General features: G+C 44.6%; 1 protein-coding gene across 5 annotated transcripts in view; it reads right to left on the reverse strand.

Annotated features, from left to right (window-relative positions):
• DUSP29 (dual specificity phosphatase 29) overlaps positions 1–8,794 on the reverse strand; it is a 75,291-nt gene extending 66,497 nt beyond the window's left edge. Inside the window, exons 1-2 of one of the 5 annotated variants that reach the window (XM_069240858.1) lie at positions 8,587–8,794; positions 8,196–8,290 (exon numbers count right to left, since the gene is read on the reverse strand). The gene's annotated coding sequence lies outside the window, so the exon portion shown is untranslated. The other 4 variants (XM_069240859.1, XM_069240856.1, XM_069240857.1 and 1 more) reach the window with 4 other exon arrangements.
• Positions 8,795–22,308: the final 13,514 nt, after the last annotated feature.

Below are 22,308 nucleotides of genomic sequence, written 5' to 3' on the forward strand. Positions count from 1 at the left end.
GATTTGGTCCTCCGGGTGTGGGTTTTTGACCGTCCCCTGTTACCCTGTGGTGGCTGTGCCTGTGATGGTGGCTGTTGAGCTTGGTCTCCCAGATGCGACGGCATTCCAGCTACACCCTGTGCGTCTTCCATTGTGTGGATATTGTGTGTTTCGTTCTGCCAGAGGAATTGAAAGCGAAAGGGGTGGCCCCATTTATATCTAATACCTTTCTCTCTGAGGAAGTCCGTCACAGGTCAGAGGGCTCTGCAGCGCTGCAGCGTAAGCATTGACAAGTCCTGAAATAGGCCGATCTGGTGGCCCTCAAACTCAATTGTGGTCTGGTCACTGACAGCCACCATTATGGCTTCTCTTTGTTTGTAGCAGTGCAAACAGGTAAGTATGTCCTGAGCCTGATCTGGAGAGCAGGCAGGTCGACCAGCTCTGTGTGTTCGGTCAAGCCAAGGTTCTGTTCTTTCAGAGCTGGGGCCACATGGCGTAGGAGACAGACCACAAAGTCCTCCAGAGCCCTTGTCACTGCTTGTGTTGACACTCCTTTTTTACGAATGTAAGAACAATGCAATCTGTTCTCCAAGTCTTCTAGTTGATACTGCAGTTCCTGGTTCTAGACCTGTAGGGGTAAGGAGATCACTCCTGTGCTGTGGCAGTCCAGTTCCTCCTTACGTGCGTCATTCGTCTGTTCCAGTGAGTCCACACGTTGCCCCAGGTCAGCAACATCTCTCTTGAGGTCCTTAACTTCTGTTGCTATTTCCTGTTTCAGTGTGGCGCCCGAAAAGCTGCTCCATGAATGCTCTTGTTAATGGCGCCTTCCTGCCCTTCGGTGGTCTCAGGTCTGCTGTCTCTCCCACCTCTGTCGCCGAGACCTCTAGGGGGTTTGTTTTCTTGGCAGGGGTCTTATTAAAGAGGGCTTAGAGGGATCTCTCCTTCTTGTTATGTCTCTGAGAAGCCATCCTGATTGATTGGTGGAGCAGCAACGGTGAGGCAGTCGCACAGCTGATCCTGGCGGTCTCTGCTTGTGTGGGTACACTGATTGCCAGTGGCCCTGTCTGGGCTTCAGCCCCTCCGGCAGTTGCCTCAGTTAGTGAGCCGCCAAGTGAGATTCCGTTTGCGCTGGAGTCTTTGGTGCCTGTGCTGGTTTTTGTGTGTGCGGGACGCCTAGGTCATGTGCAGTATCCAGTATGCGACACCTCGTCCCTGCGCTAGATGGGCAGTGTGTTAGTTGGCAGGTCCTGGGAGAGCGGGATGGCCACAGCAGCTTTAGCTGACTTCTCACCTCTCTGAAGGGTCATTGCAGTTACAGCGAGTTTCCCAAGGCAGCACAGGGTTCCTGTTCACAGTGCTCGGCTCTCCCCGGGCCCCAGCTCCTTCGACACCAGCCTTCTCTCGACCGTTGGGGCTTAGCGCGGACTTCCGGGTCCGCGGGTCTTCATCACTCGTTTGCTGGTTGGGGCAAACCAGAATGCGATAGGTGCCGGTCGGCTGCACTTAGCGCTGTTGTGGCAGGAGTGGCCTCACCACTTTGTTCCCGCCTTTGCTTCTGCACTGGGCGTCTCTTTGCCCACTGCTACTACTCCTCGCTTGTCTCCCAGCAGCTCTGGCCTCCGTTCACTCCCCAGCGCCCGCCCCGTGTGGCCTTGGTATTCTCACGGTCAGTGCTGATAGCTGTTAGAGTGGTGTCTAGGCCCGTGGTCCAGCAGGCCCACCTGCTGGGCGACAGGGGGCCGGAGCGGGGCAGCGCCAATCGGCCGCACTCGGTGGCCCAGAATCAAAGGGACGAGCTCCCACCTCACCTCCTCCGTTTCTTCATCTGCCAGGCATCACTCTTCCCCTTGCACTAACTCCACTCCACCGCGGACTGCCACGCGGCCTCCTTCTCAGTCCATTCAGTAAGGCCGCAGCACTTCAGAGCACACCGCTGTCACCGCAGCTCCCGGTCTGCGGCTGAACCCTGGGGTTCCAGGGGACACATGGGGCACCACCGCACCCTTAGATGGTGTTGTCGGGCATCTGGTCCAGTCATGATCTACGGCCGGCGGCGGAGCTCCAATAGAGCCCTCTTACTCGGCGGACATCTTATCCACGCCCCACCCTGTTGTTTAGTTTTAGCCAGTAATACAAATGCAAAAATAACCCTAGTGAATATTTCCAACAAGCTCATTTACCTTCAGGGTCGAAAGGGACATGCTCTTATGTTTAGTTCAAAGTCCATCTAAACATTTTCAGCTTGTGAAAAGTAAACTGAACCTGGTATTCAGTAGTGGCAGAACTTACAGTTCAGTTTCTACGAAAACATTCTGGTATAAAGTCCATAAATTAATCAGCATGGGATTCTCTAATCCATTCAGTGCAGCCTACTTAGAAACATAATTCATAAGAATATTGGCATATACTTTCCTTTTTAGACGCAACCTCATCAGGACCAAAAAGAAATCAATGGCCAACTCATTTCAAGCAATCCTGAAACTATGATTGAAATTAGTTTATTCTGCACAATTTTAATTTTTTTATCTGAATTAATGGATTTTGAACAACTCTGAACATAGGATGAAATTTGATTATCTCATATATGACCACCAAAATACAGCTAAACTTTTTTGAGTGGAAATTTCCTCCACATGTTCCGCTTGATCTAAACAAATATCTTTGTGAATTAAATGTGGTGGCACTTAACACTGTACCTTGCATAATAACTTCAATATGAAAGCTTAATTTGTCCCAGACTTGCAGTTCAGAAACAAAATTATTTTCTCTTGGTCAATCATTTCTCAAAAATGTCTTCCATTTATCTAAACTGCATGATGTTTCATGGCACCCAATGAAAGGCTTAATACTAAGAGCATGGCCAAAATCTAAAATGACATCACTAACACTTGAAACAACTCATTCCTCTAGGCCTGACCATTAGTAATAGGCAACTTGAACAAGCAATCTGCCTCAACCTTTAATGGCCGCTGTTTGTAAGTTACCGGAAAGAATGCAAAAAAGACTCAGAAGCATCCTTATGAACCGGGCTAAAGTCTTCCCTGTGCCAGTGCCATTGAGAACTGCTTGTAAAGGTTTATGATTGGTTCTAATACAGAACCTTTTCCCCCCATAAATGTCCTAAGTGTTCTATGCACCAAGCACAAGTATGCCCTTCCTTTTCAATAGTACAGTACTTTGATTCTGCAGGTGTCAATGGTCTTGCTGCAAGGACAACAATACACCCATTCCCTTCCCTTATTTAACTAGAGTTAAAACTGCCCCTAAGGCATCACAACTAGCTTCAACTGTCAAAAAAACTTTAGCTCTATGAGAAAACAAGTTTGCTGGTAAAACGTTCAAGACACTCTACTTGTTTAGGTTTAGAAGAGTTTTCTTGATATTGGGATTATTCAATTATAGCTTCCTTCTTTAGAAGATTCCTTAAAAGTGCAGCAATTATTGCAAAGTTATCAACAAACGGAATAACATTCACATAACCTCAAACACAATCGCAGATGATATCTGTTAATTGCTTTTGTCATTTGTATGATAGCCTGAAGGTTTTCTTAGGAAACATTTCTTTAACAAAAATCATGTTCTCTAAATAGTCTGCTTTAATTATTTAACTTGAGTTAAAACTGTCCCTAAGGCATCACAACTAGCTTCAACTGTCAACAAAAACTTTAGTTGTGTGAGAAAACAGGTTTGCTGGTAAAACTTTCAAGACCTTCTACTTGTTTAGGTTTAGAAGAGTTTTCTTGATATTGGGATCCTTCAATTATAGCTCCCTTCTTTGGAAGATTCCTTAAAAGTGCAGCAATTATTGCAAAGTTATCAACAAACGGAATAAAATTCACATAACCTCAAACACAATAGCAGATGATATCTGTTAATTGGTTTTGTCATTTGTATGACAGCCTGAAGGTTTTCTTAGGAAACATTTCTTTTACGAAATTCATGTGCTCTAAATATTCTGCTTCGCTAGACAACAACTTGCATTTCTATAACTAGTGTTGTGCCTCTTTCTTGCAAATTAATTACATCTTTTTTAATCTTGAACTCTGTGTTTCAGTCACATCAGCAAAGACCAAAATGTCATCCACAAAAGCGACCACCCCACAAATGTTCACAAACAATACATGGATTCGTTTTAGGGTACCAATCCAGTGGAGACAAAACCAAACGGCATCCTGGCATTTATAAAGAACCCAGCAAAGATGATAAAGGTTGTGATTTGTCTGGAATTTAGAGTGAGTTCTGTTTTGTGGTATGCTAATTAAAAAAAACGAGTACTATAATATCTAGTTATTTCTAATATGGCAAGCATGGGCTGGATGATGTGATGGAGGGTAACATTCTAAAATGATTCTTTTATTGACCTAGTAGAAGTCTGTCTCAACTTTCCAGTTTTGTTTTTTAACACAAACCTCAGGTGAAACACATATTCCCAAGTGTCCACCAGCTCCATCACAGCTTCCATGCACATCTCTTTGATCATTTTAACCAGTCCTCTCCTTAAATTGATAGGCTAATTTCTTAGTTTGATAGACTGGAATAACATTGCATTTAGTTTTAATAAATGTTTTTAAGAAAACCCCTCAGCTTCTTTGAAAAATCATTTTTATATTCATTCAGCATGCTTTCCAAAAAGCTATTAGATATAGAGATAAAATAAAAGGTTTTGCAAAATCACTCACACAGAAAACAGGACTTGTCACATTGAAATTTAAAGCTATACTCAGATTTTCCTTAGTGACGCACAGCCCAAGACCATTTGGTCCTCGCAACATTCACATTTCCAAGATTTTTCCTAAACTGAAAACCCAGTACTGACCTCAGTTCAGCAGCCAACAAACAGAAGGCTTTAGTCGATGACGCGGGAATCAAGGGCTTTCAAGACTTATGACCAATTCTGTGCCGATGGCATGACTGTAGCAAATGAGGCTGTTGGAGAAGATGAGTTCAGGGAGCGACAGTACATCTTTGAGAAATGCCAGCAGATTCACTTTTCCATAATAATGGTCTTACAGATTATGGCTTGTTTGATTTGTCAGGTTTAGGCTCTGGCATTACTCAAGAGCTTTCCAATGCCGACGGCAAGGTAAGGAGGTTTTGAGTGAGTTGATAATGGCTGTCAGCCAGTGGTGCAACTGGTGAACACTAATCATTAGTTTGTTAAGTAAGGAGAGTGAAACTGAGCGTAGACATTGTAATGATGCATTGTTTCCATGATTTAACAGTTATTTTAAGGTTTTGTATAGATCAGATATGGATGAACTGAAATGTAAAAGAATCGGCCTAGGCAACGTGCTGTTTTTCAGTCACTGTGATGCAGGTATCAGGAATAATTATAACATCAAATATATGCCCAACCGCGTAGGTAGGTCCAGAGATAAACTGAATGAGATTTAGTGGTTCCAAGTTGGACAGCAAGCCTTCGATTATGATAAACTTAGGTTTGACAAGTCAGGTATTGAATTTTTTAGAACGCAGAGGTTGGGATAATGCAAAGTCTAGGAATAGGACACCAAATACAAGATTGTACGGAGGCATCCTGTTGATGAGAAAACATGAGGATGTGAACCTTAGGGTAGGAGAATACTGGACGAGCACAGACTTGCATTCTGCAGCAATATAATCTACCATGAATTTTGCAGGTCAAAACTTTTTATGGGTGAATGGTATAAATCCGTAGTTGTTTTTGTGGAACGATTTATCATGAGCCTGCTGGTATGGCTTCATGTAGGATTGATTGTGCATCTTCACTATGGCACGTTGCAGTGATAAACAGCAGGTCTGGGTTAGCATCTGAGATCAGCCCATGGATCGTCAAACATTCTTTGTTTAATGATCTTATATTAAGGAGAATACTGGAAAGTAGGAAAGATGATTTAGATGAAAAAGGGAGTCAGTACGGAAAAGGGTTGGTTGGTGGAAAAGGAGAGATGGAATGGGGTCACTGTGAATCATGCAGCCTGAGCTGTGGCTTTACAGGGGTGGGAAGAGGAGAGAACGGAGGGGAGGGAATCAGTTAGTAAGCTATGTGCTTGAGGGAGAGTACAAGTATGTGTCAACAAAAGATGGTGAGAAGGTGAGGCAGCAGAGTGAGGTGAGGTGAACACACGATGGGTACTGGTGGAGATGAGGACACGTTTGGGGTGAATCTGATTTGGAAAGGCGGTTGCTAAGCTGTAGCTGTGAGGGTTAGTGGATAAGAAGTGTAGAAATTAGAAGGGTAAAGGGATTTACAGTGCTCACTAACACAGAAAATGTAAAGAATTAAAATATTTTTGTGCTCGCTAAACTCTTAGCATTTAGCAAACTTGTTGACACGCCAACGAATCACAAAGATGGGCAAATGTCACTGGCTAAAGTGGGTCCGAAAATGTTGCAACTGCTGCATCTTGTCAGATCTTGCATATTTTCACAATCATGACCCTTAAAAAGAATAAACTCTGAATAGCAGGCAACTACTGTGCTTCTCCAACTTATACCTATGGATTCTATACAAATAAAACGTGTTATTGAAATGTTTACGGTGTATGTATGTTAACACCATCTTGAATAAGTAATCATGATCATTTATGGCTATGTATGATGAATGGCGGAAAAAGGCAATGACCTCTGATGCCCCAAGTGCACAGACCTAATCAATATAAATAAATAATTGTTATTTGAGTGTTCAAAGTATAAATTATCGGGATTGCTGCACTGCTGCCGTTTTAAAACAGGGCATGTAAATATTTTATGAATTCAAAAAGAAATGACAACTCAGATGGGTATATCCCTAAAAAAGCCGAAATTGATCAGAAAAAAAACATTACGTTTCGGGTTAATCCTGTGGGACGAGCTGTCTGACAATATATTTGGAGTGAAGGAATGTTTGGAACACGAAGCCTAAATGGCTAAGAGATTGCTGGTTAAGACACTGATCCAATCTTAACACCTACCTAATCCTCCACTGCTTCTGGCCTCAAGTATCATATCAGAATTAATGTGATCAGGACAGCATGGTCAAATAGTATCTGTCATCATCAAAGCCAATGGTCAGTCCATAAAATGGTGAGAAAACCCAGACTCCCCTCCCCCCCCAACTTTTTTGAACTGTTGACACTAAACTAACATTACTACAGGCTAGGTGCTAACCTAACTATGGACATCCTTAAGTTTTGAGAATCCCCAGGCTTACCAGCGTAGATGGCGAAACAGGTTTTGGCACTAATTTTATGATGGACTTTTGACTATAATTGGAATACTACAGTCTAATTGGTACTAGACTCAATAATGTGTCCTTCAAAGCAAATTAATTGTGTTTTCCTCTCAAGAACAAATTAATTGATGGATGTTTAAACAATATAAAAAGTAATGGACTATATGACTAAATAATGTGCATATCCGGTTTCTATCTTCTTAACTTATATGTTGGCTAGTACAGGTCCAATATAACGTTTCACACTTCATGGACGAGATGGGAGTTAAGATGTTGAACTTCAAGTATTTTTAGGTTTTTTGTTGTACAGATTATGTCCTCTGCAGACATTGTTTGACTACTTCCCCTCGCAACCTTAAATGAACCTTAATTCATGTTGTTTTAATAGTAAATATATGTATATAGAATAGATACATAAAATAACAAAGCATCCTCTCTTAATTAGAGCAGGAGATACATTTCTGCCTAGAAAACAGCCTATGCATTGCCCAGCAAGGAAAGCCAAAAGCAGAGCTTCGCAAACACCACAAAAGGCAGATAATTTACACGTTTATCGAGGTGAAAGTAGAAAACCTGCCTGAGGCAGAGAACTACTTACACAACAGTTGAGCCAGATAAATGATAGGGCAATGTTCTGAATCTACTGACACAGAAGGAGTCAAATGATTGTACAACAGCCTTACTTTAAGGCAACCTGTGAAAGAAAACAAGCCAAGGTAACAGTCTGTGCTAAATAACTAACTGCAAAATAGTCTCTCAAACAAAACCTTCGACAGGTAACTGTTTAGGAAAGAGGTTAACCCAACCAAAGCCTGAGCCAAATAACTGATTAAAAAATAGTCCACATGTTGCATGGACAGAATTAGATAACTGATAACAAAGCAACCTGAACTACGTAGCACCCAATCAGGGTAGCTGCCCCACAACAGAAGCTAAATAACACATTTGAAAATGACATAGCCCAACCCAGACTGAACCCTTCCACGGTAACTACTATGAGTCTATGGCAATGCAGGTCACTTACAGTTGCTGTACTGAAGCCTATGAAGATCAGTCCAATTTTCTTATTGTGTCAATGACGGATGCTATATACTTTTTGTCCTCCTGAGGAAGTAACCCCTGTTAACAGACCAATTGAGTACTTTAGTGTGAATGTCTCCTGTATTGTAAAGAAATTCTCTGCAGTCTCAACATGTCCCTCCTCATAGGCATGATTTCTGTTACAAGAGCATTCCTCCTATAAAGGTCCCTGTCCTGACACCCTACATATCCCTTCCTGAAGAACTAATACCTGCTGTAAGAAGATTCCACCAATAGGAACAGCCTCCGAAGTTCATGGGCCTAGTTGCAGCTCGCGCCGGTTAGCGTCGCTGGGGAAGTGGCGCGTGGGCGTCCGGGCGCGTGCCGCTTCTTACCTGTGGCCTGTGTTCAGCCGCTCGCGTCCGCCGAGAGTGACAACACTTGACAGAGCCGAGTTTCATCGGCCCACGGGCTCTGGAGCGGCTGGAGGCTATTTTTAGGGTGGGATTTGCTGACTCTGACCTTGCACGCTGTCCAGTGCAACGGGAGCGGGCCTGACGACACCCGAAACCAAGGATGGCTCGCTCAGACCGCTCATAAACTGACGGGCGGTGACCCGTGAGACCACGAAGGTTGTCAGGAGCCAGACCGGCATTGGCTAAGTCTGATCCAAAAAGGGCTTGTGATGAGCACAGTGGCACGGGGTTTCCTTTCTGCCACAAGTCACGCACGTGCACTGCCTGGTATCTGCCACTCCCACTAAAAGGCCTTTAAGCTTCTAGTCTCTGATCTGCACTGGTAGCATGAGTAATGTGTTTGTTTATGTCAGGCGGAGCCATGGGGAAATCTTTGAAGTACACAAAAAAGTGATGGATGGAATGCTTCAATTAATCTTAGCCACTGGTAATTTACTCGAGGCTTATCTCTGTCTATCATTATTTTGCCTCCTCGTTATTTTGCTTCCTCAGTTTGGAGTGGTATGCAGATCAGTCTTCAATATGTTCCAATAGGAACACACCAGCCCAAACTGCTTGTCTGAACCAGAGCATGGTTTGGCCCTTACCAGTTCTCAGCAGCCGGTTATACTTTGGTCCCAGTGGCACAGTGTAAATCAGCTTTCCTGGTAATTTTGTAGGATTCGAGCAGATGAATTCATGTATGTCACAGTTGCTAATGTAGATTGAATAGAGAGTTATGTGCCATGACACAGCCCCTACATGCACAAATGTGACAAGGATCCCTTGTTTGTGTAGCCAGTTACAGTTCAACTTTACTTTGGCCCAGATGTTACAGTAGAATCTTGCAAGATGATAGCCACCCTGTATAGGGCAGAATCGTTGTCCATAAGAGTAGCCCAGCCTATGCATTTTGGTTTCAAAACAGCATCACTTTCATGCAATGATGTGTGCATGAGTGTGGTATGTTTGAGCTAATTTTACCTAAGTGGTTCTGAGCTTTATGTTGGTGCGATGAAGGAGACTGTTGTTGTGTTGTCAGCGCTTTGCCAGGTCTATGGCTTTGGTGCCACATGTTCTCATGAGCATGTCAGAAGTTCTGTCTGACGTTACATTTGGGAAAGGCAATTTGTAACTGTAATTTGTAGTGAGTACTTTTGAATGAAGGTGATTTTGTCGGCCCCAGATCATTGTGTGGTGTGTACACAGGAAAAGGAGCATTCTCCTAGAATTTGCATGATCCAGAATTTTTAGACAGCATTGAAATGACTCATGTGACGTTGTTTAGAGGTCAGCTCTCTCTGTGTGTGATGAATCGTTCAGCAATCTTGTCTCGTGTATTACAGTCCCTCACAAGAGAAGTATTATTTAGCATGTAAATAATCCCTACCCCTCTCTCCCCCCGAATGCTTTGTCTGTCTCAGATTGTTCCACTGCCCTTGAATGGAATGCTGCCCGCAACCTGATCAGCTGGTGAAGGAAGAGGATACGCACACTGTGCCCTTGGATTGGAGTGTTTGAGAAAACGGAGACAGGGCAGGTCAAAGGTAGATGCTGAAATGAGCATTAAAAGAGCTTCAGGTGTTATTTATGTTAAAACCTATTTTCGTACTAGCAATTATAGATAAAGTTATGTTGTACTGTCATTAGGAAATTCAAAACATGCTTTCCCTTAAGGGTTGGAAAGCCTTTAGCTGCCTTTATGCCCCTGGGGCAATATGTGTGGTGCTCATTTTTGAAAATAGACCCCACTTCATCTGAGACAGGAAAGAAGCCCTTCTAAGATGTTAGAAAACATGTTGACGACACTGGAGTCGATGGCGATGGCGCCAGTGGAGCAGGGCTGCAGTGTGGGAAGGGGCGGTCAGTCGTGTACCTCACGAGCGGTGTCCACAGGCCATGGTGCAGGCAGTGTTGTCAGCATGGAGCGTCCTCGTCGGGGATGCCAAGGCTGCAGTGTGAGCAAGGTGGCGCGGATTGCGGGGCCCACAGATCATGGCGCAAGCAGTAGCTCAGTGAAGGTGTCAGATGGCGGTAGCGGTGAGACCAGGGTTGCTGTGTGACATGGGGCATGGCTCCGTGTGGCATCGTCATATCACAATGCAGTCAGCGGCGTCATTGACGGTGTCGCAGTGGTTGTTCTTCTGTTGCAGCACAAAACACACAGTTCCCATTGCTGTAGACAGATGAAGCTGAAGTCTTTGATATCCCTGAGACTTCCAATAGGAGGCAAACTCTACTTCAAGCCCTTGGAGAAACTTCACAAGCAGGATACACAGCAAGGTCCAGTCTTTGCCCTCTTTAAGGCAGAAGCAGCAACTGTAGGTCAACCCAGTAAAGCACACACACAGCAAAGGGGCAGTACTCCTCCTCCAGCTCTTCAGCTCTTCTCTTTGGCAAAGGTTCCTCTTGATCCAAAGGTGTTCTAAAAGTCTGGGTTTTTGGGTCCACTACTTACACTCCTTTCTGCCTTTGAACTAAGCAAACGTCAAAGGAAAGTCTCTGTTGTTGACAAGATCCTGCCTTGCCCAGGCCTGGCCCCAGACACACTCCAAGGGGTCAGAGACAGCATTGTTTGAGGACAGGTGCAGCCCTTTCAGGTGTAAGTGCCAGTTCCTCCCTCCCCACTCTAGCCCAGGAGACTCTTCAGGATATGTAAGCTACTTCCCAGCTCTCTTTGTGTCACTGTCTAGAAGGAATTTGCAACAGCCCAACTGTCAGTCTGACCCAGATGTGGAATACATAAGCAGGCAGAAGCACAGAATAGTTAAGCAAGAAAATGGCTCTTTCTAAAAGTGCCATTTTTAAACTGACAATATAAAAACCAACTTTACCAAAAGATGTACTTTTAAATTGTGAGTTCAGAGACCCCAAACTTTACATCTCTATCTTCTCCCAATGGAAAACTGCACTTAAAATATATTGCAAGGCACTCCCCATGTTAACCTATGAGAGAGATAGACCTTGCAACAGTGAAAACCAAATTTGGCAGTATGTCACTGTCAGGACATGTAAAACACATCAGTATGTGTCCTTCCTTTAACATACATTGCACCCTGCCCATGGAGCTACCTGGGGCCTTACATGTACAAAAAGAGAAGGTTTGGGCCTGACCAGGTGGTACACTTGCCTGGTCGAATTGGCAGTTTAAGCCTGCACACACAGACACTACAGTGGCAGGTCTGAGACATGTTTACAGGCTATTCATGTGGGTGGCACAATCAGTGCTGCAGGCCCACTAGTAGCATTTGATTTACAGACCCTGGCACACAGAGTGCACTTTACTATAGACTTATGACTAAATCAGATATGTCAATCATGGATAAAATAATACAATTTACATAGGGAGCACTTGCACTTTAGCACTGATCAGCAGTGGTAAAGTATGCAGAGACAATAAACCCTGAAACACAAAGTCCAGCATACCATAAAAACAGGATGTCGGAAGGCAAAAAGATACGGGAAACACGCCAAAAGATGACACGTCTAACATCACATATAAAGAAATTATTGCTCTCTGAAAAAGCTAATTCCTCTAATAATGGAAGGTATAAATAATTGATCTAGACTGCACACACCCGTATCATTACTATCATGCAGTACTCCTCTGAGTTGAAATGCTTCTTGTCATTTCCTGCTTCTGGCCCAAGACGTTTTGCTTCTTCCAACTAGGCCACAACTAATGCTAAGACTCTCCTTGGCTTTGGAACGTTCTCCCTTTGATGGAAGATAACCAAGCACTTGCTTTGATACTAGACTGAGTTAGCAATCCTTCTCGCTTACCCTGCCGCCTTGTATGACTTCACTCTTTCTTAACTAGCTACACTCTCCTAATCCAACCATCAGAAGAGCTGCTGAATGCTAACACCAATGTTTCATTGGCCATTGAGGAGCTGAGGAATTTCCCTGATAGGACTTGGCCTTCTTTAATTCTGCTCGCTGAGATAGATAATACAGCAAACACTGTACCAGGCCATTTAAAATGTTGCTGTGATTTCATCACACACAGAGGAATTGAGAAAGCTTTCTGCCAGTGGGACCTGGTATTTCACAAATGTAACCTGATCTCTGTAAGATTAATAACGAATGGAAACAGCAACATGCGCTTTCTGCAAAAGTTTACCATGATTTCAGAGAAACCTAAAGATTTAGGAAATCACTCTGCCAGCGTTAACTAGACTTCTACTCGTATACACCAAACAATTTGAGACAAATAATCAGGGGCGGTGCCTCCATTAGGGCGTTGGGGTGTTGTACCCCTCATATTTTGTCCCCCTGATACCCCCAGATATGGCAACAAAGTACTGTTATTTGATTAATAATTTTAGTGTTTTCCTACACTTTTCATTAAATTAATAGTGCCTGTGGCTGGTTGCATGAGTAATCGAGAACACGTGACATGAGGCGGGTCCTAAGTGTCAGCCTGAGGGAGGTAGGGCTTAAGTATCTTCTCTCAGTACTCATTACTCGTGAGCTAGCACACCTGGGCTCATGTGCGCATGGCGGTTTGGACGACTGCCTTTCCCCTGCCATCCCCTGCAGTAGAAACCTGCTGTCAGTCTCTCCACCTGTGCAACAGTGCGCCGGGGGTGACTCAAGGCTACAGTCCCAGGTCTCAATATGAGCTTGGAGGCTGACTGCCCCAGCCAATCCAGACGCTGCTATTGCAGCAGGAGCAGCGTCTGGATTGGCTAAGAGGCACTGGTGCGGTGGTTACCAGGCAGGACCTCTGCTAGACTGTGTTGTGCACAAGACGTGAGTGAGGCAGCGCAGGGGTGGGAGGTGGCCGTCTCTCTCCCCTTTTCATGCGGCACAAACAGAGGCAGTCGCATTGTTCTTGTTTGCAGAGTTACGGGCCTATCCGCCTTTGATAGTCCACAGCACTGCAGGTAAGCAAGTTTGACAGTTATTGAGTTCGCCGTGGGAAATACACAGTTCTAAACACACCAGCGTGTGGCTACAAGGACACTTGAAAGAGCCCTCGGTAGCAGACATTGCTAAATGCCCAAGGAGTCGGACACGTCACACATATCATAATACACAATATATCTCCGTCTGCTGCTGAAGTTAAGCGGCGCTTCAATGGAATGGGGAGTGGGGACAAAATATGGGTAACCAGAGTCTGATTATTTTGCAAAAAAAGAGTTAACTGCCTACGCAGGCATGCATACTCAATAGTTTCTTTCCTCAGCTAGTGTTGTGACGGTGAAACACAGCAAATCCTAGAAGTTAGGTCAGAAGGAGACCAAAGAGCCCATGGCTGAATGTTTGCTTTGTGTAGGTTCAGTTAGTAGATTGTCATTAAACCTGCGCTGACACTATGTTATTGTTGTTCTCCAGCAATGCCAAGTGCAGGATTTTCACTTTCCTGAGTTTCCTCCTGGTAATTTTTCCCTGATACATAAGTACGGACTAGTTGTCCGATTGGCTGTGCGCTTTCAGATGCATCGTGTGCTGTGCGATATTGAAAGTGCTAAAAAACACATGGCATACTTAGGGGCATATTTATACTCCGTGGGGCATAGTTATACTCCGTTTGCGCCAAAATTGTGTCGTTTTTTTTAACGCAAATTCAACGCAAAACTAACGCCATATTTATACTTTGGCGTTAGACGCGTCTAGCGCCAAAGTTCATGGAGTTAGCGTAATTTTTTGGCGTGAACACCTTCCTTGCGGTAATGATATGCAAGGGAGGCGTTCCCGTCTAAAAAAATGACTCCCAGGCATGTGCGTGGTATTTATACTCCCGGGCAAAAATCACGCCCGGGAGTGGGCGGGGCAAAAAACCCTGCATTTGCGCCTGAATTTAACGCCTGGGTCAGGGCAGGCGTTAAGGGACCTGTGGGCTCTGAAGGAGCCCAGAGGTGCCCTCCCCTGCCCCCAGGGATACCCCCTGCCACCCTTGCCCACCCAGGAGGACACCCAAGGATGGAGGGACCCACCCCAGGGACATTAAGGTAAGTTCAGGTAAGTTTTTTTTTTTTTTTTTGTGGCATAGGGGGGCCTGATTTGTGCCCCCCTACATGCCACTATGCCCAATGACCATGCCCAGGGGACAGAAGTCCCCTGGGCATGGCCATTGGGCAAGGGGGCATGACTCCTGTCTTTGCTAAGACAGGAGTCATGTTAATGGGGGATGGGCGTCGTAAAAAAATGGCGCAAATCAGGTTAAGGCGATTTTTTTGACTCAACCTGACTTGCCCCATTTTGAGACGCCCATACGCCATTTTCCCCTACGCCGGCGCTGCCTGGTGTACGTGGTTTTTTTCCACGCACACCAGGCAGCGCCGGTCGGCTAACGCCATTCTATAAATACGGCGCCCGCATGGCGCTTCAGAATGGCGTTAGACGGCGCAAATTTTTTTGACGCTAAACTGCGTTAGCGCAGTTTAACGTCAAAAAGTATAAATATGGCCCCTAGTTACTCAGCTGAATCCTGTAGCTGCCACGTTTGATCCGTGCTAAAATGATGGAGCGCTGTTTCAAGCTACAAATTATAAGACACTTCGGATTCGGTCTGTGTGTAATTGACATGCTCCGAGTCCTGCCTTGTATGGGTAAGCATGGGGATTCTGCCTTCTGCACGCACTCCCAGCTTTATGGTAAAAAAAAAATCAACTAGTGACATGTTCACAATTTCAAAACCGACCAAGCAGCATTGCTGCAAGAGGCCCGACTTGCTCAATGAAGCCGTAGCTGTGCGCCCCAAAGCACTGTAACCTTTGGTCTTATGTGTTTAATATTTATGCCCCCATATTTTACATGCGTCTTGGCAGTTCTAGGCACTACATACCTAATTATTGCGGGGCAACAACTGGCATTTTGATTACATTCTCTCTGAAAGCCATAGGCGTCTTTAGGGGCGTCATTAGCAGTACCATGCGAAATGCTCCCAGATACAAGAGAAGTGTATCTAAAAGGGTTTATTGACTCACTGGTTCTGTTTCTTTAAGATATTAGGTAGTATGCACAGCCTCTAAGCTGCATGGGTGGATTTGGTGTAAAGAGCTGCTCAAAACATGACTTAAAGATCAGAAAGTAACAAAGAGCCTTAACCACTATTAAAATGTATATTTCATGGTGGTTACCACATATGCATGACGATAAAATGAATTAAGTAGCAGGAGTGACTTCCAGTGAGTGGAAAAATTAATGAGGCTGTGTGGTTGTGAAGGTCACCAGAGAAACAGCAGAGCTTGATAGTTATAAGGCTTCTATTAGGACGAAAAGGAAAGAGATGATTCACAAATTTGTTCTTTAAAACCGTGGTGGTAGTTGAAGAAGGTAAACTTGCCAGTGTGTATAGTGGGAGCACTGACACAGATAAAATCATGTGAACAGTATCATGAGTCAAGTCACTAGAATGAAGTCTGCCTTAGTCAGTCTGTGTGCCTTTGAAACCTCAAAGTCGCTATGGTTTCACAGTACGCCATCTTTAAAATAAATATGACGAGCATAGGGCGATGTTATTACTCATTGCTGAGTTACGCTGTCCCGATTTGTGTCAACACAGAGGCTGGTTGATTGGCATAGAAAGCAGAATGCATGGCTGCCATGTCCATGTCCCACCTTCATGTAAAGGGCCACTGCCAGTATGTTTTGTGGCATTTTGATGTTGCAAATGCAATTTAATTGCTGACTCTAATGTCATGTAGCTTGTAATGGAAAGGAGCGGCACGCTCAACTTTATGCATTTCTTCGACAGTGCTAACTGGCACTGCAGTCTTGGGAGCACATGATATCTTCTTTCAGCCAATGTTGCTCCTTGGTACCCGCTGCTCTGCATGATGATTTGTGCCAGCTTGAAAACCCCCTCAAAAGCTCCTCAAAGCACACCAGCTCTAGTAGTTTAAATCATCCCTACCCCTCAGTGCATGTTCTTGGATGTGTGCTGTGCATGAAGTCTAGAACCGGCATTGCTAACTGAACCACATTACCTCCCCTCCAGTCTTGCATGGCATGAGGTCTGGTTTATCCTATTACTACTCCATGCTGTTGTAAATAATGCTGAAAATCACTCTAGTGGCCAGAAGCTTTTCTTATATATCCTCTCAGTACACGAGGTTTGGTTTAACACATTTACTGCTCCCTAGTGTTTTCTGCTGCAAATGTACATGCTCTTTTAAGAGCCCAGTCATCTCAGAGCATGAAATCTGTTGTAACTAATTGCTTCTCCCTGGTGCCTACTGCTGTAGGTGTATATAATGCAAGTGCCAGCCTAGTGGCCTAATGCCCACCCCACAACACCTCTTGGCATTTCAGATCTGGTTTAACTTGTTCCCAGGTAGCTGCTGCAACTAATTATCATGATGAGGTGAGAACTGGCTTGGTCATTAGAGCTGCCCCATGGCTTCTTGCGACCTTTCCAATGAGTGGTAATGTTCCCCAAAATCAGGCATCTCTCTGAAGTCTTCAACAATCATCGCCAAATGATCCACAAAGCAATGAAAGTCCTACACAGCAGGTCAGTAACTTGCATGAAAGGCAAATCAATGATCCAGCTGGCGGGAGCGGGATACACATATCAGAAAGATATAAAATAGTCAAGCCTTCTTGCTAGATCTATACATTGGAGAGGTGCAATCATGCACAATGACCGCCATCATTTCTTATTTATTCTAATCATATTAAGCAAAAAGCAGGTGAAAAAAAATAAAGCTGTAAAGGAAAAAGGGTAACAGGTGTGCACAGTAATGGTGGGCGGAATTGGTGCAGTTTCGCTCCGTGGAATTACCCGTCAGTGCCCGTAATTTAGGGACATATTTATACTCTGTTTGCGGCGAATGTGCGTCAAACATTTTGACGCACAATCGGTGCAAACCGCGCACCATATTTAAACTTTGACGCCCGCGAACGCCAAAATTCCACAGTTTGCGTCATTTTCTGGATGCAGCTTTCGTTAATGACATGCAAGGTAGGTGTTCCCGTCCAAAAAATGATTTAAACTCCCATGCGCTTTATTTATGATACCGCGCAAAAATGACGCGTGGCCGGGAGGCAGAGTCGGAAAATGACACACAGCCCGATTTGTGTAAAAAAATAACACCTGGGTCAGGGCAGGTGTTAAAATGGGACAAACACACCTGTACTTAATGAAAACACACAGAAGCAACAGAAGAGCCCCAAAAGGAAGACATGGAGGTGCTTTTCATCCAGCATGCATGCAGACGCAGATCACAGGACCAACAACAGCTACTTCCACAACACCAGCAGGGACCCCAAAGGCAACGCAGAAGGCAGGAGAGGATATTCCGCACCAGGACAACCCTTCTGGGACTCAGCCAACAAGACATCATTCAGTGGTACAGGCTCAACTGGCAAGCCATTCAGCAGCTGCTGCGCAACATTGAGCCACAGTTGGCACCCAGCTTGCAGACACCCCGCACCATTCCACTAAAAACCAAGCTGCTAGCTGTACTCAACATGTTGGCAAGTGGCTCCTTTCAAATCACTGGTGCCCTGGTTGCTGGGACTTCACAGCCATCATTCTCCGCCTTCCTACCCAAGGTACTGGATGCTATCATCTCCCTCACACCCCGCCACACCAGCTTCCCCAACACACAGCAGAAGCAGCAGGAGACAAAACAGGGGTTTTACCAAATGAATGGCTTCCCACAAGTCCTTGGTGCCACTGATTGCACACATGTACGGATTGTGCCACCTGCTGCAACCGAACATCTATACCGCAACAGGAAGGACACACACTCCATCAATGTGCGGGCCATTGTCGATCACCGGGGTTTGATCACCAACATCGTGGCAAACTATCCTGGGAGTGTACATGATTCATTCATCTTCCGTCACTGCACCATCAATCACACTTCCAGGATGGACGAAATGGAAATGGCCTACTTGTTGGTAAGTACAGAAACCCAGTTATATACACACAGCACAGCAACCCTCTAGTACACATAATACATACGCCACAACATCGACACGTGGGCAGGAAGACAATGAGGTTGTGACACTGCAAGGCATGTTTGGTATCTTCACCCAATGGGATGCACACCTATGGGCAAATGACAGTTCCAAATAACAACAGATGCCACTCCACAGACACAGGGGGGCAATTTAAAACAACACAATGACAAAGACATGGCCCCGACTGTCAGTACAATTTGGAAGATTAATCTTTCAATATCACATCAATAACACTCAATCAAACACCTTTCCAACCAATAAGTACTGTGTAATGGGTGTGTAATGTGTTTTGCTGCAGGTAAAACACGATGACACACATAGCATGATGATGACTACAATGAAGGTCATATGCAATCATTGATCACCAATATCTCACATCACTCCTGCTCTCAAATTTCCCACTACCAATAAGTAAGTGGACTGTGCGAAAAACACATATTGATGGGACAATATTGAAAGTGCACATTCCTACACATATGCATTGTGACAAATTAACACATTCACAACAGATGTACAGGCATACTGACCTTCTGCAACTCAAAATGACAACCTCACAACCAAGTTAGCCATCTGAACTAGAACATGTTCAGTAGTATAGGTACATGTTACAACCTGAGTCGACTTGGCAAGGGCAGAGAAATAGGTCTGCAGTGAACTTGTCATACATGTGAAATTAGTGCATAGTCAATTGTCAACACGTCAGTGCTGACAACGTACGGAGATGTGTTGTACATTGTCACCTTGCCAAATCTAAGGGTCTCACTGATGGTTAAATAATTCTATTGCATATGTGAAATTGGATGGGATGTCCAGGGTATATAGATGCAACCGTGTTACCACCACTGGGGAATTGAATCTGTGTATGGAAGTATCATCTCACCCCCAGTTAAGACACAGGGACACCTCTTTCACATGACACAATGCAAGGGAGTACACACTGTACTGCAACTCTACAAAAATACAGCTGACATCCGGTCAACAGCCAAACACCCGTTCAGATAAGGAAACAACCCAATGCTGATGGTACATCCTAGAAGCCTAGGATTCCACACAATAACACAAACACTGATGAGTCACAGACAACACAAGAGAACAACTGCCATGCAAAGTGATAATTATGGTGCAAGGTACATCAACATGTTCTCACTCATTTTCTCTTTCAGCTGATCAGGGGTATGGGATCCAGCCATGGATCATGACCCCATTTGCAAACCCAAGCAATGCAGCAGAGCGTGCCTATAATGAGGTACATAGGAGGACATGCAACATAGTCAAGAGGACCTTTGGCATCCTGAAGTCAAGATTCAGGTGCCTCAACATCACCGGAGGCAGCCTCCTATACTCACCAGAAATGGTGTGCAAAATAATTTTCACCTGTGCCATCCTGCACAACATATGTGTAAGAAGGAACATTCCCCTATATGAACCCGACCCACAAATGCCTGAAGAGGAGGATGCTGTCCATCAACATGAGGGGGACCATCCAAACACAGCTGCAGGATTGCGTCGGAGACAACATATTGTCCAAAATTTCTTTTAACTCTACTCATCCATCACCACTGTCTTACCATATGTCAATAAACACCTATACTATTCACTATATCATGGTCTGGATAATCATTTTTGCAATACATTATCTCTAACTATCAGAATCAGAGTGTAGCCTCTTGGAGCATTGCTGAAATACAGATTAGGACAAAGAAAAATCCAAATCTATTTTGATGCATATGAATGTACAGCCAAATTCACACACACTGTAAATGACAGATATCCTGTACATTTCACATTTGAAGGGCAATAGCAGAGGACCACACCTATTTCACACATACATGTTGGCAACATGGTTCATCGCAGCATATGGCACACAACTAAGACACCATCAGTCAACAAGGGAAAAAAATGCCTCATACATGAGGCAGTGGATGTGCTATTGCTTTGGTGACAAGAAGGTATGACCAGACCCTTGACAGCAGTAAGTCTTACATCACCTATCTTTGCAAGGACTATGTGTGACAAGATTTCCATATGAGCAGCAAATTGATAGCACAAGTGTCCCAGGTATGACTAGCATTGCTCACATGACATCCCCTGCACATGGCAGCCCATGTCCTAAGTCCAGCCACACCCATGTTCCCTGTCTCAGCCCAACCTTCTTCAGAGGTCCCTGGAATAGGAATATGCATACCCAGATAATCCCTCCTTTACACACACCCAGGCTCTGCAGCTGCCTGGAACAGCATAGAAGCTGCCATTTTATCTATAACACTGTTATGCATTGCCGGAAAAATCAGCTGCGTAACACAGCCCTTGGATTAATGTGTTACGTTCCAACACACAGGAGAAACACAGTTTTCAGTTTCCACAGTGTTGTTCCACCTTTGACCAGTCTCAGTCTGACCACTGTGTATTTGCCTTGTTACATTTATTGATCCTGATTGACCCTGCATCCTGTTAGCCTGACTGGTTCCTGTCTTTGCGTCACCCTTAAAGTTCCTTGTGGCTACATTTGTATCATAGTTGCTTTCCCAGCCCTCACTTTCCTCCTGGGGTATTGCGTCAGGTGGGTCTACAATGCACACTCAAATACACTGTATAGCAGAATCAGTTTATTTATCGTACCATGGGTGGGAACTTGCCTCCAAATAGCCATGTATGCATGAGTGACAAATAGTGACAGTGTACCATGGCTGTATGCATGGATTGGGTATGGTGCCTCCAGCACAACAATCAACGTCAGATAATGTGCATGAAATGTCTACACATGTTAGGACCCTGACAGTCCACACGCTGATTCACATTGCCCCCAACATATTGATGGGGCTTGCTTGGTGAATAGCTGTGAGATTAATCAGCACAGAGGCACTGATGTTCCCAGATGCAGTGGGAATTTTAGAGGCCAACCTGTGTACAAATGTTGTGAGGACACCTGCTGGTATAAGAATCCTGAGACATTAACTTTGTGAGCACACCAAGGTTGCCCTGTTGTCAGTCTCATAACACGTCTGCAGTGACAGAGCTGGACTATACCATGTGTGTTCTCAATTCCTCATTGGCTTTCCTTCAATTGATCTGAGAAGGATACTTTGTAGATGCAGGAAATGGCTCCACAGACTCATGACTAGACCTGTACGTTACTGTGACAACATAGACCCCAATAATGATACAGGCTAAACATTGGCCCACACACATGAACCAGACACCTCTGTGCATTTTACCACTAGAAATATGTGAACACGTGCTGCTTGGTCTCCTGGTCCTCCACTGCCACAGGAGAGACATGGCTCATTTATATGACTCCAACTGTGGCGTAACATTACATTTGTGTATTATATTTGGGACTCGGTGTCACAAACATGGTACCCACATAGCATTATCCCAGGCCTGACTCATGGTAGGTAAGCAAACAAGTGCCTAGGAAGTAGTATCTAACATTCCAGGACATGTGATGGCTAAGTTTTGGAACATTGCCATGAACAACCGTCTGCTATCTATCCTGTGCATGCTTTGTCATTGGTGGTGCTTATGTTCCAAAAAACCTAGGAAGTGCACACAGCAGTTGTTGCTACGTGTATGACTAACACATTATCCTCTCTCATTTCCACACTGAATAGCATCTGAGGGTTGGACACATTGACTTCACATGCATACAAGCAGATTTGCTAAAATGCATCTTGTGATGGTCACACAGTGGAACAACAACAATAGTAGTAGCCAAATAACACACATTGATCCAAAGGCATT

This window comes from Pleurodeles waltl, chromosome 6 (genome assembly GCF_031143425.1).
Source record: "Pleurodeles waltl isolate 20211129_DDA chromosome 6, aPleWal1.hap1.20221129, whole genome shotgun sequence".
In the NCBI taxonomy this organism is placed as follows: domain Eukaryota; kingdom Metazoa; phylum Chordata; class Amphibia; order Caudata; family Salamandridae; genus Pleurodeles; species Pleurodeles waltl.